At 41.1% G+C, this 17,777-nt stretch overlaps 1 protein-coding gene across 2 annotated transcripts in view; it reads right to left on the reverse strand.

Annotated features, from left to right (window-relative positions):
- kcnd2 (potassium voltage-gated channel, Shal-related subfamily, member 2) overlaps positions 1–17,777 on the reverse strand; it is a 185,905-nt gene that overhangs the window by 25,341 nt on the left and 142,787 nt on the right. The window lies entirely within an intron of this gene.

The raw sequence follows: 17,777 nt of genomic DNA on the forward strand, positions 1-17,777 counted from the left end.
GTGCTACCTAATAATAAGCAGTTCCTCCATTTTATAATAAGCAAAGACACCACAGTCCTTCCTACTTCTTTTGTATTGGCTCACAAGACCACAGCTCATGAATTCACAGGCCAGCAAGTCATCACAAAGCAGAAATAACCGTATTTCAAGTCACGCATCCTTCCCCCTTCACTGAATTGCTCTTTATGTCTTGCATTCAGTCTGAACACTGCTTTAGCTGAAAAAGCAGAAAAGCATAGTTTCCATACAAGCATAGTTTTACACCTAAAAGCATAGGTGTAACTGTATTTTGTAAAATGATTAGAGCCAATCTCCATTTTTTTCCCATGAAATAACTGATACTTGATGAAATCTTGTCAAATTTAGTTGCTATAATTTACATCATCTACGTATATTGTGTTTTCACCGTGAAAGGAAGTGACCCAAAGTACCAAAGCACAACCTGATTAAATTGTCCATGACATAATTGAAGCTACAGCTGGTATAACGCCTCTATAGAACCTTTATATTCGCATACAGTAAACCACAATACCAAGATGATAGATTTCTTTAAATGTACACTATAATGTGATGATGTCGCCATGGGTGGCACTAACAAATGAGTTTGCAGTGAAAGAAAAACTGCTAGAAACTTGTTCATGCAGTGTTCATGAGAAACTGACACCGTGAATATGTCTTAACTACACAAGGCATTTGGATCTGTTTCTGCTGCAAGCTATTATATAAAAGACTTTTAATGACTAGTCGGGGAAAAACTTTCAAAGCCTGATAAAAAGCAGTGCTACCTGATGTGCTAATGCACTTACTTTGAAGTGTTTATGAATTGATGACTCTTTCCAGCGTCGTCAAAATCATAGTTTCAGTTCAATTTCTGTGATCGATTGCGAAAAAGAGATTGAACGGTTTTAACATTTGACACTTTCCACAATAATGTCTGCGGACAGTAAACAATGAAACTAAAATGAGTATGCAATACAGCTTTCCTCTCACCTCATCACATCTCAAGGTGAACGCTAAAGCCTCTTCTGAGCCACTTTGAATGAAATCCCACTCAATTGCTTTGCTTATGACACGATGACACTCAATCAAATTCAGCCCTGCAGGAAGCGCCTGCGTTCAGCAGGCAGCGTCCTCTCGGGAGCGTCCCAACACACTTTAAGCGCAGCAGGATGGCTTCACGTGGGGGATTTATGAGCGCTCGAGCTCCGGGCCTCCGTTCAGCAGGTGAGGGATGCTCTTGGGAGGGTTGCATAAAAGGCTTTTGTGAATGTGATATGTTGAGCTTCATAAGAGACCCCCACCTGTGCTCCATCAATAATTCTGTCTATCCCTTCCTCTATCTCTCCTATGAATGCTGAATAATCTGTTTCATCTCTCTCTCTCTCTCTCTCTCTCTCTCTCTCTCTCTCTTAGACGGCCTGTCTGTATATCTGTCTCACACATGCTCAATCTCTCGCTTTCTTCTTTTTTTAGTCTAGCGTATATCCAAAGGAAAAAGGAGACACACCACTGGTTTATCTTGTCCATCTATCCTCAGATTTTAAACTGTGTGATTTCAGCTTCATCTTTCAAGAAGTTCAGTTCTCACAATGTACAAAATAACCTTAAGATCTTCTACTGTAGGAATTTAGTAACAGATAACGTGTATTCATGTCAGTTTGTACGATGAAGATCCTCTAACGATAGATCTGTGATTGAAGAAAATGATTACATTGTGCTTATGTGATCTGGACTCGTGTAAGCAGAAATTGTTTTTGATGTAATTCTGTTCAATAGCATGTTTCACATACCTTTTGCCATCTCCACTTCTGCATTTGTAGCTGTCCCGTGAGTTTTGTGTCATTCTATACCGTCCGCCTATTGGTGGCTTTTAGATGTGTGTCTAAGATTAAAATTTTTTTTTAATTGCCATTTTTTTAGTAAAAAAAAAAAAAAAAAGAAGCATTCTCATTACACCAATCTCAGGCCACGTGTATAGAATTCTTTTACGATGTGCGGCAACTGCAAAATCGGACAAAAAAAATTATAAGGTGCGTCTCAATCTGCGCCTTAATTCAGTAGTCACTGATCAGGAATCGGCCATTTTAAGGGCTGTCTCAATCATGAAATCCTTCCAGTGCACTAAAACGTTTGATCCCTACCAAAAAAAATCCCACAATGCACTGAAAAAACCAGAGAGCATCAATGTTCACTTTGTTCGTTACTGGAAATGACATCATATATTCTGAAGCCTCTCAGCTCTGAAAAAAAAAAAAAAATGGCGGACGAACTCTCAGCCAACTTCATCTACAAATATAAGAAGCTTATTATCGTTGTTGTGGCTCTCAAATGATGACTTACGCTAGCGATTTTTAACTTTATTTGACATTCTATATACGGTTTGTTTGAGTCTAACGACTTTTAAGTGTTTAATGATTTTTAAAAAATCCACTAGCTTGCCTATGATCCTGCTTGAAGTACCATGACAGAAACACGTGTGATTAAGCGAACAAATTTATATGACATATGTTGTTCACGTTTTTCAACGTGAGCACGTATTCATGTCAACAAAACCTGAGTCATCAGTGTCCCAATCCGTGTACACGATATACTGATTCATGACCTCGGAAGCTGATTGAGACGTAATCGAGTCTAACACCAGCTCTAGAGGAACACTACAAGCTCAGGTATATGTATATATCCTTGGTGTGATAATCAATACACATTGACTAACTCTCTCCTGGAGTTGAAGATCATAATGTGCTTTTATTTTTCCTCCAGAGCTGCATCACACAAGCCATTGTATTTCATCTTGCCGAATTACAGGTGATCAATCGCACATAATGCTGTACGCTCACTCCTCCACTCTACAAAAAAACCCCTCTCACTACAGTACGTGATGAGTTATGTTTGATTACCGAGAAAGTGACACACAAGGAACATTTTTACATGGCACTGTTTGTCACTCACACCATTTATGTCAGTACACGAAGAGCATTTCACGAAGGCTGAGAGGAAACGCAGCAGAAAGAACGGTAAACAGGCAAAGGAGGTTATATCTGGTGCATGAACAGGTGAATGCTGATGGACAAGATCGTATGGAGGTTATACAAGACGTTCGATATTTGCACACACGAAACACGCGTAATCCTATAAATCATGATATCACTCACGCTCACAGTCAGAGGTGACCCTCATACTAATCGTGAGTAGTGCTATCAACAAACGCTTGAGAATAATGTTGCATATAGTGGCATATCACACTGTGTGCTAGTTTACAAATATGTATGTAAAAAAAAATTTAAACTCAGATAAAGTGTCCTTTACAATGACACAAAAGTTTCAGACAAATAATGTAAGAAAAACAGTAGTAAAACCACTACAGTGCTTTTACCTGTCACAGCTCATTATAACTACACTTTATTTTAAAATATAATCATTAAGTCAGTTCATTAATTCTTTTTAACATCTCATTTTTGAAACATGTCTTTTCCCTGAGACATCGACTACAGGTTATGGAAAACGTACATTTGTGTTCACTCAGTGGAGTTACCCGAACACAAATTTGGAATATTTCAAAAGTCACATGCTCAACAGGAAGATGCATCACCCAAATTTCCAGACGATCATGTGAAGATGAAAAGCAATCTTTTTTTATTTTCAACGAACTTGCAGTGGTTTGTCTCCCCTGGTGGAGGGAAAGGAAACGGTCACCGGCATCTTTGCCCCGCACTGGGTGCTCAAACACCTCATGAAATCGCTGGAGAAAGTCACTGAATGACGGGAAGGTTGAGTGATCATTGTTCCACACGGCCATCGCCCAATCCAAGGCTTTCCCGGTTAGCAGCGAGCACACAAGGGCGATACGGTTTTCATCTGTGGGATGGAGCGTGGGTTCTTGATTCACAAACAGCGAACATTGGAGTAAAAAGCCCTTACAGTTGCTGGGAGATCTGTCAAAGTTCTCCGGAAAGGAGAGACGTGGATTGGGGTGGATTGTGTGAGGAGGTCGGGATTCTTGCTTGAGGAGATGGAGGGCTAGGCGTTGGTAGCTGGAAGCGTTGTAGCGCCATCACTAATTCATTGAATAGGGACGTTAACTGTTGATATACCATTAGCACTTTAGCTTATGCCGAAATCTCCGTGGTCAACTGCATGACAACTGCATGTCCAATTTCTGGACAATTATACAGCTTAGTTTTGAACCACTGCTATGCAGATTAAGAAAGAATTTAAAAGGAGCTCTAAACCCTAATGTAAACAGTCTTTCCAAAGTGGTTTTTATCAGCATACGCAGATTACATTACAGTTTTTATCACAGGTCAAGAAGACATTGTAATTTTAACAAAAAACTATTGAAGTATATGAAGGTAACGCTAGGGTTAACTGGACAAAGAGTGAGGGGTTTATTTATTGGTCATTGGAAGCACACCACAGTTCCACCACTTCCAGGACGGTTACTGTGGAGATAAGAAGGATGAAAAATCCTAGGAGTTTTTCTAGGAAATTAACAATTTCAACAAAAAAATAAAACTGGGAGGGGTTGCTGGAAAAGATGTCTGGCCGACTGTCGAAGTGGAAATGGGTATTACCACAACTGTCTTCTAGAGGAAGAGTTCTGGTAGGAAACAATCCGGCTGCCTCCACTTTGTGGCACAGGACTATTGTTATGGAGCCACCAGAGAAGTTGATCTCAAACATACAATGGGCAGCAGTAAACTTTTTCTGGAATGGACAATGCTGGATTTGTGCACTAGTATTATACCTACCGGTACAGGAAGGTGGTCAAGGACTGGTAGATGTGAGGATTTGAATCCGTGCTTTCAGGATACAAGCTGCAAAGGGACTTCCATACAATAAACATGTGTTAATGGGAAAAGACACAAGCGCGTTTCTGAGGTGAGTAGGTGGCTTGTGACTCAATAAACACTTATTCCTGATGGAACTTGAGGAGGTGTGCTTATCTGAGCTCACTTTCTTTTACAGATCCACGTTGCAAACTTGGAAAACTGTTGTAAGGACAGTTACAATAATAATCAATAATAATAACTTATTGATTTATTTATCTATTTATTTATTTAAATTTCTTATTTCCCTGTTTTCCTCCGGGTACTCCGGTTTCCTCCCCCAGTCCAAAGACATGCATGGTAGGCGGATTGGCGTGTCTAAAGTGTCTGTATTGTATGAATGTGTGTGCGAATGTGTATGTGATTGTGCCCTGCGATGGATTGGCACCCTGTCCAGGGTGTACCCCGCCTTGTGCCCCATGCTCCCTGGGATAGGCTCCAGGTTCCCTGTGACCCTGAAAAGGATAAGCGGTATAGAAGATGGATGGATGGATTTCCATGTTTATGAAGAACTATTTGTCATGTTAAAAACGGTGTTACATCGTTAAAAAATTGCGATAAAAGTAGGAATAAAAATTGCGTAAAAAGTGTAGGAATAAAGTTATTGTTGAATCTCTCTCTCTCTTACATTTTCTTAATGTTAATTTCTCTCTTCGTCACCACTTACTGCCTCTTTCTTCCTTTCCTCTCTGTCTCTCTGCTCATGTACCGAATGCAGAGCGAAAACGTGCAGAGCACTCTGGCAGTTTGCCAATTTTTTTTTTTTTTTTTTGCATGTTTTCATCTGTTTCTTTTCCTACTGGATTAAATAGTGAAAGCATTCAAGTATTATGTAAAATACACAAGGTGTAAACAGCTAAAAGTGGGACAGAGTGAGAGAGACACCATGGCCTCGGAGGCCGACGGGGAGACGCTGTCTCTCCAGCATGGTGTCAGGTGTGTGCCGGAGAGTGGAGCACAGGTGTCGGGTGTGAGAACATCTACTCTGCCCCCCCCCCGATGAACAAAGCAGTGGTGGTGTTCCTAAGACAAAAAAACCTCATCAATAAACTGATCCGAACTGGAATATTGGTGAAAGGAGCCTGGTAGAAGTTTCCCCTCTGTCTGCCCCTTTAACACGAGTCGTCATCTCTAACGTGCCCTCATTCATTCAAGACCTCATTCATTCAAGGTGATAATGAAAGAGCTGGCCTGCTTCGGGATGTTCTCTAGCCCCATGAGAATGATTCCACTCAGCTGCAAAAACTTGGCAGTGAAGCATGTCTTGTCTTTTCATAGACAGGTTTTTATGTCTCTGAACAGCCAAGAAAATACATGTAATGTGAATTTTAAATGCAAACATGGGGATAGCAACTACATCGTGTTTGCTACCACGGAACATATGAGATGTATTGAGTTTGAAGACATTGGAGACAAGAAGTTAGCCACTGAGCCGGGTTACAGTAGCAGCAGCACGGGGACAATCATCAGGAGAGCACCGGGGAGCCAGAGGGGACAGACAGAGCGGTGACTCACTGGAACTAGGAATAAAAAAAAGGTCAGTGAAAAACACAACAGTCTCCTGAACACAGACTCCATCTCTTCGACCAGTGCTAACAATCGTGCCGATGAGGATGTTACTGTAAACATCACAGACACCGGGGATATTGTTAGTGTTAGTAACGACCCCGGCCTCAATGACTGCACTGATCCTGTAAAGCAGCAGCAAAAGAAAAAACCACAGAGCCCACACAAGAACACACTGAGACAAAAATACACAGCCGAGATCTAGAACAATAAAGTTGAGCTGGAAACAAGTGGAGAGAAGATGGACAAGGTGGTGGAATCGTCCAAACAGTCACAGCAGGAGAACGAGGGCCCAGAGTGCAGTGCAGGATCTACAGGAGGGGAACCGCTCATAGATATGGAAGAGGCAGAGGTCAACCCAGATCAGCCAAATAGCTGAGACTTTTCAGAACAGCCTGAGCAACTGTACACCACAGAACAGACTCACCGGTTTATAGAACTGACCAAAGGAAAACGGACCTGACAAACTACTTCCCGAAAGCAAAATTCATCAAATCTGCACAACGCACAACAAAAAATGAAAACCTGAACGTGCGGTCACCACGGAGACGGGTCAGATTAAGAAAATGGATATCAGCTGTAAGAAAGGCTTTACTATAAACAGGACTGTGGACTTTTCATACAGACCTATGCACTATAAGGGATTTACAGTTAGACTGAAGGGGTTTGGGGTTCTTGGGTGGAGGGTGTGGGTGGGGGGTCTGATGGGGTTCTTTTAAAAAATGTAAATCTGCTAGTGATCTATTAAAAAAAATAGATCGTCTAGAGAATGTCTTAAAAACTCAGTCTCTCTCTCTCACTCACACAAACACCAGGAGTTTGTCCATCGATTTCGACGAAGCCCGAAGTTTCCATTCCCGCCTCCATTATGGAGAATACAAACTGGGACTCGACTTGTGCGTGAAGTGGATTAAAGTGAGGAAGACTTGCGCAGCATCGGCCTCACTCTCACTTCTCGGTGACCACCATGATCCAGTGGCAAGACTGAGTCAAAACGACTGAAGATGGCCCCCAGGCGCAGTGATTCATACACCCATTCATACACTACGGACACTTTGGAAACGCCAATCCGAATTCCATGCATATCTTTGGACTGGGGAATGAAACCGGAGTAGCCCGCAGCACGGGGAGAAAATGCAAACTCCGCACACACAGGGCCACGAACCCCCAACTGTGGAGGTGTGAGGCGAACGTGCTAACCACTAAGCCACCGTGCACCCCGCTTACACACACACACACACACACACACCCCATCTGCCCTTGTCCTCTCAATACCTCTCTATCTCTCTCGCTCGTTCATTCTCCACTTACTGCCTCTCTCTTCCCTTTTTCTTTCTTTTCATTCTCTTAATGTCACCTTCTCTCTCACAAAACTCACATAAACAACTCCTTATCAAAATTAAGTTTGAAATTAATAATTACTTGGTTATTAAAAATTATTAATTGGTTATTAATTTCTAGCTGGTTATTTAAAAAATGACTTACTAAGTAAATATATTAATCATCAATTAATAATTGGTCATTTTGGAATAATTTTGTTCTGAATTTGATGGTAACCACCAGGCAGTTTGGGGGGAAAACCTATCGCCAGACTGTTTGAGTTAGGACAGACACAGTAGACAAGGGGACGGTGGAGTTACAGAGACCCTGTTTACACGAGTGCATTGTCGTTTTAAAACGCATAACTTTTGCTACGGTTACGCCTGTCGTCTACACTACTCTGGCATTTTCGACCCTCGAAAACTGCGACTTTCGGAAACACAGAAGACCCCGTTTTAGTTTGAAAACTCCGGGCTCGTGTTTCAGTGTAAACAGACCAAAACAAAAACTTCTGAAAATGAAGGCGTGGCTTTGCCCACATTTGCCTCCTGATTGGGTCTTCTGGATCATTGCGTATCCTTCCCTGATTCCTCAAGTCCCTATCATATGACCATTACACTATCTTGATCGTATACACAACAACACGGAGGCTGAACCGCAAGCTTTGCTGGCTTTGTTGTCATTCTTAGCAGCCATTGTGCAGTTAAATTCTGTATTTTAAAATACTGCAGCTGCCTACATGTGCAAGAGGTGAGTTATGATTAGAGAAATCGGCAACAAATCTCATTAGAAGCGGCGTAAGCTCTACATGGACCGCCGGTTTGGACTAGCAACCCACTTCCTGTTTACACTTGTATGCACATGCCCAGTGTGCATGAATGGTCATGTGACATGCATATTGGGTCATGTAGTGTGGACAGAGATCATTTCTGAAACAGAGCGGAAACGCCAATGTGGATGAGCATTGTTTCATTTAAAACGGTGAAAACTCACTAGTGTAAACAGGGCCTGAGACAGCAATGCTGCCTGCTTCACCACCCACTAGCCCACACCTCCACTTCACCATGTCAGTTGAAGCTTGATTATTGATGCCCAAATCCACCAAAAAACCCATGCTTAACTTTGAAATAACACTTATATTTTACCTCCACTAATAGAAGCACTGGCTTCTGACTGTCACACGCATTGGACCAAAAGACACACCTCAATACCTCCATCATATGCTTGAGTGATTATCTTACAGCTTAAAGCCATCATGCTGTAATTCTAATAGCTAAAAGTGCAGCCTGAAATGTCCCACACTGTAGCAAAGCGTTGCTCGTCTGATCGTCATAATTCTGATTGTACAGCTCTGTGTGATGTGCTGCTGCTAATCTCCTATACTGTATAGCGACAACGCTAACGATCAGCATGTGGAAGGAGGATATGGTAACACACTGAGCACTGAGCTCATGTTCAGTTTACTGCAGTTGAAGTGTGTTAGGCTGGAATACCCTGAGAGCATGGCTTTGTGTTCCTTCATTGTGGATTCTGCACAGACTGGGAGGGAGGAGACACTACACTAATAGGGCTATGGCTAGCATTAACGCTAATGATCTGAGAAAACTATTAGCTACAAAAGAGACGAGAGTTCAAAAGAAGATGAGATGACATTAGTGGAGGTAAGTACCTGTGACAGGTGTGTGTGTGTGTGTGTGTGTGTGTGGAAGAGCAAGTGTGTGTGTACACACGGAAGTACATTAACACACGCTCATGAAAATACAGAGCTTTTATCAAATGCAACAGCGTAACACCTCATGGTTCATTTATGTAGAACATTTATGCCTCTATTTTCCTCTTGTCTCTTTCCTTCTCTGTTCCTTTTGTTGATCTTTCTCTCTTCATGTCTTTGTTTCTTTTCTTCCACTTTAGTCCTTGTTTATAGTAATATTTACAAAAAAAAAATCAACCCCCCCACTCCCCAAAAAAAACATGGACACCTCCATGTTTGTCTTTCATTAGCATCGTACTAGCCAACTAACTGTGATGAGTGATTTCCCTGCTGAAAAAAAACCCAATAGAAACCAGTACAGAAATTGTAATATTTTCCACTTCAAATACCATTAAAACCATTAACAAATGGAGTGTGTTTTGGACCATATTCTATTAGGATTTAATGGTTTGTATTGGTTTCCACTAGACATAAACATGCCACCAACAGTACCCCAACACATTACCAGAGACACACAAGGACCATGTTAGTTTCCATTAAAACCAATACTATTCCCATTATAGCCATTAAAACCATTAGAATTTATATAGGGTATATCTTCCTCCTAAAAATTAAGCCCTTTTTGTATAGACAATGTTTTAGTAGTATAAACAACAGCATAGACAATGTTATACCGTATATTTTATCAAGTTAATATGTCTTGTCTACACGCTTTTTCACTGTTCATGCTGTGAGCAGCCATGTTGATTTGATGTCATATTTGCTGAACTCAGGGTTGAGGAGACCGTCCTGCGTTCCCGAGTAGGAATACTGAGTTGTTTTCTTGTTTTTATTTATTTATTTATTTATTTATTTATTTTGTAGATTGCAGCATTAGAGCTCATGTTAGCATCTCATGTCTTCATTTGATTATTTTTTTTTCCCACACTTTACTGCTATTAACCTTTACTCTCTCACTGAACTTACACACTCTATGAGGCGTGCTGTGTGTTTTAGATTTTGATAAAAATGCAACATTTTCTAAGTTTTAAAGTTTTTAAGTATTGAAATGCCTAAATGTCTGTTTGACTTCCAACTGTCACTTTCACATTTGCACTCTGTAGGACCCAGTTTCTCTCCTCCTCCTCCTCTCTGCTTCATCATTCTCTCTCCCCCTCTTTTAGAGGTATGTGTTAGAACTGGGTTTGCAGGGTGTTTTTTACTCTCAGCAGGAGCAGAAGGTTAGGTATAAACCCAGTGAGCTGTTCATGCACACCTCCACCAACATTCTGTTTTATCCTTCACTCTCTATCTCTCTATCTCTGCTTCTCCTTCATCTCTCCTCCCCATATCCCCCTATCTGCTTTTCTCACGAGTTCTCTCACCCTCTTGTTCTACTTACTTTTTCTTTATTTCTTTCTCTTTCATGTCACTGCATCTCCCTTCCTTCTTTCCTTCCTCTCCCCCTCTTTCTTTCTTTATTTCTTTCAAACATTATATTCTCTTAATTTCACATTCTCTTGACCCCTTTTTCTTCACCCCCTTTCTTTTTTCACTCTATTTCTTTCTTTCTTTCATCTCACTGCCTCTCCCTTCCTTCCTTCCTTCCTCTCCCCCCTCTTTCTTTCTTTCAAACATTATATTCTCTCTTATTTTCAGGCTTCTTCTCTTTCATAATCACACATCCCTCACTTTCCCCTTGCTTTTCCTTCTCCCATTCTCCTTCTCTCAGTCCCTCTTTCTCTCATTCTTTTTCTCCCTCTCTATTTGACTTTACCCCCCCCCCCCCCCAGGCTCTTCTGTTCCACTCAGTCTCCCCATGCCATCATTCTCTCTCTTATATTTATAAACTTCTGATCTGTCTATCACCTGTAGTTGCCAGAAATGCTCTGACATCTTCCTTTAATGAACATGAATTTGATCTGTCCATCACTGTGGTCTGATCATTATTGCTTTCAGGTTTAAGCTTGAAAATGGAGAAATGCCTGCATTTCTATTTCACCTCCCTCAGTCTGTGAGAACAAACCACGATTAACAGCACAACAGGCTCGAGAGGTCAAATCAATAAAATGCCACAGAAGAAGAGGGAAAACAGAGAAATGCTCAGAGATTCAAAAAGGCCATGCTGCAGTAAGACTGAGAGAAATACGGAGGGAAAGCGGATGCGTTGATGATAGCGCAATAAGAACATCAGTAAGGCCACTGATGGAGGTCACCCTGCTGCTGAGTGCGTGTCCAATGTTATCACACTGCACTGACGTTCCTGCAACATCCTTTAAACGTTGGGGGAATGCTGATATAGGCTTTAGGAGTCAATCAGTGTCTACCTATCTACAGGGATGGAAGGATTATACCCACACACACACACACACACACACACCAACACTGCATACTGAAGAAGAACCAAAGCCCTTTTCTGTGTACACATAAACAAATAAGTGCACACACACACACACACACACACACACACACACACACACACACACATACATATGCACACACACGTATACAAACAGGCACGGCCATTTCTCAGAGGCCTTGTACACAAAATGTTGTTTGTCTAAATCCAGGCCTGACTCAATCTCTCCTTACTAAGCCCTATTGATTCCTCTTGCAGCCTCGGTGGAGTGCACACACACACACACACACACACACACACACACACACGCACGCACGCACGCAGGCAGGCACACACACACACACACAAACATCCTCTCACACACAATGACACGAGCAAAGGCCAAATGATCTATCAAATGAGGTGGTTTACATTGTTTCTTCTGGCCCTGACTACACTTGTGTCCACACACACTCCCAGAGAAACAGTATTCTCCGATAATGCAAAATTCAATATGTTCCATTTACAAGAAGGTGCAGAAACGTGATCAAATTAATGATGAAACCAGTGCCTAAGCAAGATGCAATAATGGCATCATCATGCCTTAAGCATAAAAAAAAACATTAACAACCTCAAATGTGTAACTAATGCAGGACAAAGCAGCTATAATTTATCAAAACTGTTATCAAAAAATTATTCCATACTCAAACACTCGACATTACTCGAGTAATACTGTATCTACAAAGTAACAGCATGCAATAAAATTTTCACACAGATTGTAAACACAATTACAAAAGGCGAGTTAAAAGGAATAGCCCCCAAATTCACTGTTAATATGGTGGTGGATTTTTTAAGCTCTTATACAGCACGACACTTGATGGAGTACCAGGATGTTTTAGCCTGATTGCCTCTGCCAGGAGGTTAAGACTTGGCAACAGACAGATCTTTCTACAAGGCAGTAAATGCAAACAAAAATCCAAAGGGATCCAAGATCCTTTATAAGTGTTTCTAACAGGAAATGACTCTTGAGAAAATACTAATTGTATTTGTACAGATCATTTTGAAACCAGAAAGTGTTCTGCAGAACAATGTGTTAAAATAAAACTATACCGTGTCTGCATACATAACAAACAAAAAAAAGATTCCCAGGGTTTATCCATCCATCCATTTTCCATACCACTTATCCTACACAGGGTCAGGGGGAGACTGGAACCTATCCCAGGGAACTCAGGGCACGAGGCTGGGAACATCCTGGGTGGGGTGCCAACCCATCAGAGGGCACAATCACACACACATTCACACACTACAGACAATCTGGAAATGCCAATCAGCCTACAATGCATGTCTTTGGACTCAGGAAGGAAACTGGAGTACCCGGAGAAAACCTCCGAAGCACGGGAAGAAATATTAGAACTCTTAAAGTGTTCTTTGTTTTTTATTTTATTTCTGGGGGAGCCATTATAGGTTCTATCTAGACCCCTACAACATAGTGTCTGAACACGTTTTTTTTGGTGTGGAAATATAAGCACCCTTTATTATCTAATACAGTGGTTCTCTTGTTCAAAGTAGTTATAGTAGTTACAAACATATTTGATAATTCATGTTCCATACCTGTCCGTTATATAGTTTTATAAAAGTCATCAAAGTTATTTTAAAAATCATAAAAGTTATGAAAAGTAATTTAAAAAAAACCTACAAAAACAAAAACATCTATCAATCCATCCACATCAATGGTAGCAGAGCTGCCATGCAAGGCGTTAACTTGCCATTGGGTGCAACTTGGGGTTCAGTGTCTTGCCCAAGGACACTTCGGTATGTAGAGTCACGTGGGCTGGGAATTGAACCGCCAACCCTACGATTAGTGGACAACCCGCTCTACCACCTGAGACCCAGCCGAACAATAATGAAATAAATAACAGAAGTAGCCCAGTACTGTAGGAAAACTGGAGTCTTCCAGCACACAGGACCACTTCTAGCAGTAGATCTGCTCACAGTTTCTCTCTTGAGTGTATGTGCTCATATTTATGTCTATACAGAGTAGATGAGCTGATCTGGTCCACTTCCTCTTATAATAGCCACTCCAGGGTATGGCTAATATGACACCAGAGCAGAGTGACGCTTCATCAGAAAGCTCTAATTAAGTAGTCTAATTGCTTCAGATTTTGTCGACCGCTCTGTATTGTCTAAGGATGGATGGATATCCTTTGTCTGATCCTAAAAGTGTTCAGCTCTGCAGAGTTTCAGAGAGTTTCAGGTCTCGCTGTCTTTCCAAGCCCCATCATGACCGTCACGCCCGTCAGGTTCTCAGCCTGCCCTAAAATGGTGCCCGTGGAGTTGCTATTGTTCATTGCGTGGAAAAAAAACGAGAGCGAAAACAGAGTTTATAAATAGCCGAACCTGCCGGCCTCACTAATCCGTCTGCTTTTGAACTTGTCATTCGCCAAATTGGTGCTCCATGGTGCACCATCCATCACCTTCTGGGTCCCGGTCTGAGGGCGTGGAGGAGGAGCCTGAACACCCGTGATTTTGTGTGTGTGTTTGTATTTGTATGAGAGTGCATTACCGGTACGAATATTCTCTCTTCAGTCACACATAGAAGAATAGGAAGAATAAAACAGTATCAGTAAGTAGATTTGTGTATGTGTGCGTGGTTGTTTCTCACTGGGCCTTGGTGCTAATCACCTGTCACATACAATCAGCAGGGATGGTGTGACGAGCTAAATAGCATGGGACAGAGAACACTCCTACAGAGTCAGTCTTTCTGTAATCTCATTCATACACACACAAATAGGTTTACAGAACTACACACACACACACACACACACACACACACATTAGCAGAATGAGCAATACACAATGACAATCTGTGAAGAGACATGACATATCTGAGGTAACTTTTGCACTTAGTTTAAGCAGTCAAGTTTGAACATTATTTGTGACTCAAGCAAATCTGTGAAGACAAAAATGTACTTTTACTTTAGTAGATTTGTTCAAACCAGACAGTTTGTATAATTAGTTCATGTCTTGCAGCTTCTACCCATTCTGTAACATTTAAAGCAGCTAATGGCTAGGATTTATAAAAGTAGAATACTAGTAATTTAGCAGAGGCTAGGTGTCACTAACTGTGTAGTCAAAACATTTGTTCTTGTCTGCCAGAAATAATAGCTATACTTTGTTGTATCCTGAGCAAAAAAAATTCTTTTGATGAAACCTTGAATTGTAATTGTGTCTTTGATAATGCTAACTGCTTATATTAGCCATGTGACATACTGTAATATAGCAAGCCAAGAATGCTAACCTCTTTTTCCACAGAAAAGAGATAAAGGCTACCTTGTGTATGGTATAGAAACAAGTTAATATACGAGATTTTTTTTTCAGCACTGTCATTTAACATTATTTGCTTTCACAATTCTGTGTACATATTTTTTTATTTTTTTATTTTTTAAAAAACCAACCTAGATCCTTGTTTACTTTTACTCAAGCAGTTAGAGGCAAGATCATTTTACTTTTATTTAAGGTGTGCTTGAGAAAGGTGTGAACATAAACGTCACAAGATAAAATAAAGGCAAAAAGAAAAGAGCTCTTTCTCAAAACACAGCTCCAAGCACAAGCAAAATGGCTCCTGAACACTAGGGGGCGATCACATACAGCACAAAGCACAGCTCATGCATCTTAATACAATTTAGCAAAAGTTGTGCAGATTTGTACTGAGACCAAGCATGCCAGGCTCCCAACAGCGTTCTTTACATCCGACAAGCACCCGCCCTTTCTCACACACCATATGCTTCTGGGAACATGAAGGGAACATGAGTCAACAATATCAGTAGAACTTTATTCTAAATAATCTTCTGTGACACCAGAAAGCAAGAAGAAGAAAGTAAATGGCTAACCTTCTAGATTGGCAGATTATGTTATTAATTTTTAATATGAGGGCTGCATAACTCAGAGTTTTGTTCAATTATCCTCTTCAAACAGCTATAGGGTTAGGGTCAGAAAAAAAAATCAGTGAATCTCTGCTTATATATAATTTATACATTCCTAATTTCCCTTAGAGAGAATCATAGAGAAGGAGATTTATACATGAAATAGGATTACAATAGCCGCTCCTCTGAATGTTTTTGAGGATCTTTGCAGATTTGATACACTGTGTTTGGTTTGAGGTAGCACAGTGGTGAAGTGGGTAACCACATTGCCACCTCACAGCTCCAGGATTTAATACGGAGTACTCATTACTGTCTGTATCATGCTTCTGTGCATGTTCTCCCAATGTGTCCGCATGGGTTTCCTCTGGGTTCTTCAGGTTCCTTCTACTGTACTAAAACGTGCAGATTGTCTAGGCTAAATTGTTCCTCACACGTGCATGGTGTCCCATCTGGGGTGAATTCTCTTGTCTTGTGCCCAGTGTTCCTGTGATATGCTACAGATCCACCATGACCCTGACCACAAAATTTTTTTCCAATAGCATTCTGACTTGTCCACATGATTTTTAGTAAATTGCAGACAGGCAGCAATGTTCTTTTTGGAGAGCAGTGGTTTTCTCCTTGTAACCCTGCCATGTACACCATTGTTGTTCAGTGTTCTCCTGATGGTGGACTCATGAACATTAACATTAGCCAGTGTGTGAGAGAAGCCTTTAGTTGCTTAGAAGTTACCCTGGGTTCCTTTGTGACCTCGCAGACTATTACAAGTCTTGCTCTTGGAGTGATCTTTGTTGGTCGTCCACTCCTGGGGAGAGTAACATTGGTCTTAAATTTCCTCCATTTGTACACAATCTATCTGACTCTGGATTGGTGGACTCCAAGCTCTTTAGAGATGGCTTTGTGATGTTTTCCAGCGTGATGAGCATCAACAATTCTTTTTCTGAGATCCTCAGAAATCTCCTTGGTTCATGCCATGATACACTTCCACAAACATGTGTTGTGAAGATCAGACTTTGATAGATCCCTGTTCTTTAAATAAAATAGGGAGCTCACGCACACCTGATTGTCAATCTGTTGATTGAAAACACCTGACTCTAATTTCAGTTCAAAGTAACTGCTAATCCTAGAGGTTCACATACTTTTGCCACTCACAGATATGTAATGTTAGATAATTTTCCTCAATAAATAAATCAAAAGGTATTAATATTTTTGCCTCATTTGTTTAATTGGATTCTCTTTGTCTACTTTTAGGACTTTAGGTGTGACAATCTGATAATGTTTTCGGTCATATTTATGCATCTACAGTATCTCACAAAAGTGAGTACACCCCTCACATTTTTGTAAATATTTGATTATATCTTTTAATGTGACAACAGTGAAGAAATGACACTTTGTCTACAATGTAAAGTAGTGAGTGTACAGCTTGTGTAACAGTGTAAATTTGCTGTTCCCTCAAAATAACTCAACACACAGCCATTAATGTCTAAATCGCTGGCAACCAAAGCGAGTACACCTCTAAGTGAAAATGTCCAAATTGGGCCCAATTAGCCATTTTCCCTCCCTGGGGTCATGTGACTTGTTAATGTTACAAGGTCTCAGGTGTGAATGGGGAGCAGGTGTGTTAAATTTGGAGTAATCGCTCTCACACTCCCTCATACTGGTCACTGGAAGTTCAACATGGCACCTCATAGCAAAGAACTCTCTGAGGATCTGAAAAAAAGAATTGTTGCTCTACATAAAGATGGCCTAGGCTATAAGAAAATTGCCAAGACCCTGACAGTGAGCTGCAGCACAGTGGCCAAGACCATACAGCGATTTAAAAGGACAGGTTCCACTCAGAACAGGCCTCGCCATGGTCGACCAAAGAAGTTGCGTGCATGTGCTCAGCGTCATATCCAGAGGTTGTCTTTGGGAAATAGACGTATGAGTGCTGCCAGCATTGCTGCAGAGGTTGAAGGGGTTGAGGGGGGATCAGCCTGTCAGTGCTCAGACCATACGCCGCACACTGCATCAAATTGGTCTGCATGGCTGTCGTCCCAGAAGGAAGCCTCTTCTAAAGATGATGCACAAGAAACGCTGCAAACAGTTTGCTGAAGACAAGCAGGCTAAGGACATGT

This window comes from Ictalurus furcatus, chromosome 19 (genome assembly GCF_023375685.1).
Source record: "Ictalurus furcatus strain D&B chromosome 19, Billie_1.0, whole genome shotgun sequence".
NCBI classification, from domain to species: domain Eukaryota; kingdom Metazoa; phylum Chordata; class Actinopteri; order Siluriformes; family Ictaluridae; genus Ictalurus; species Ictalurus furcatus.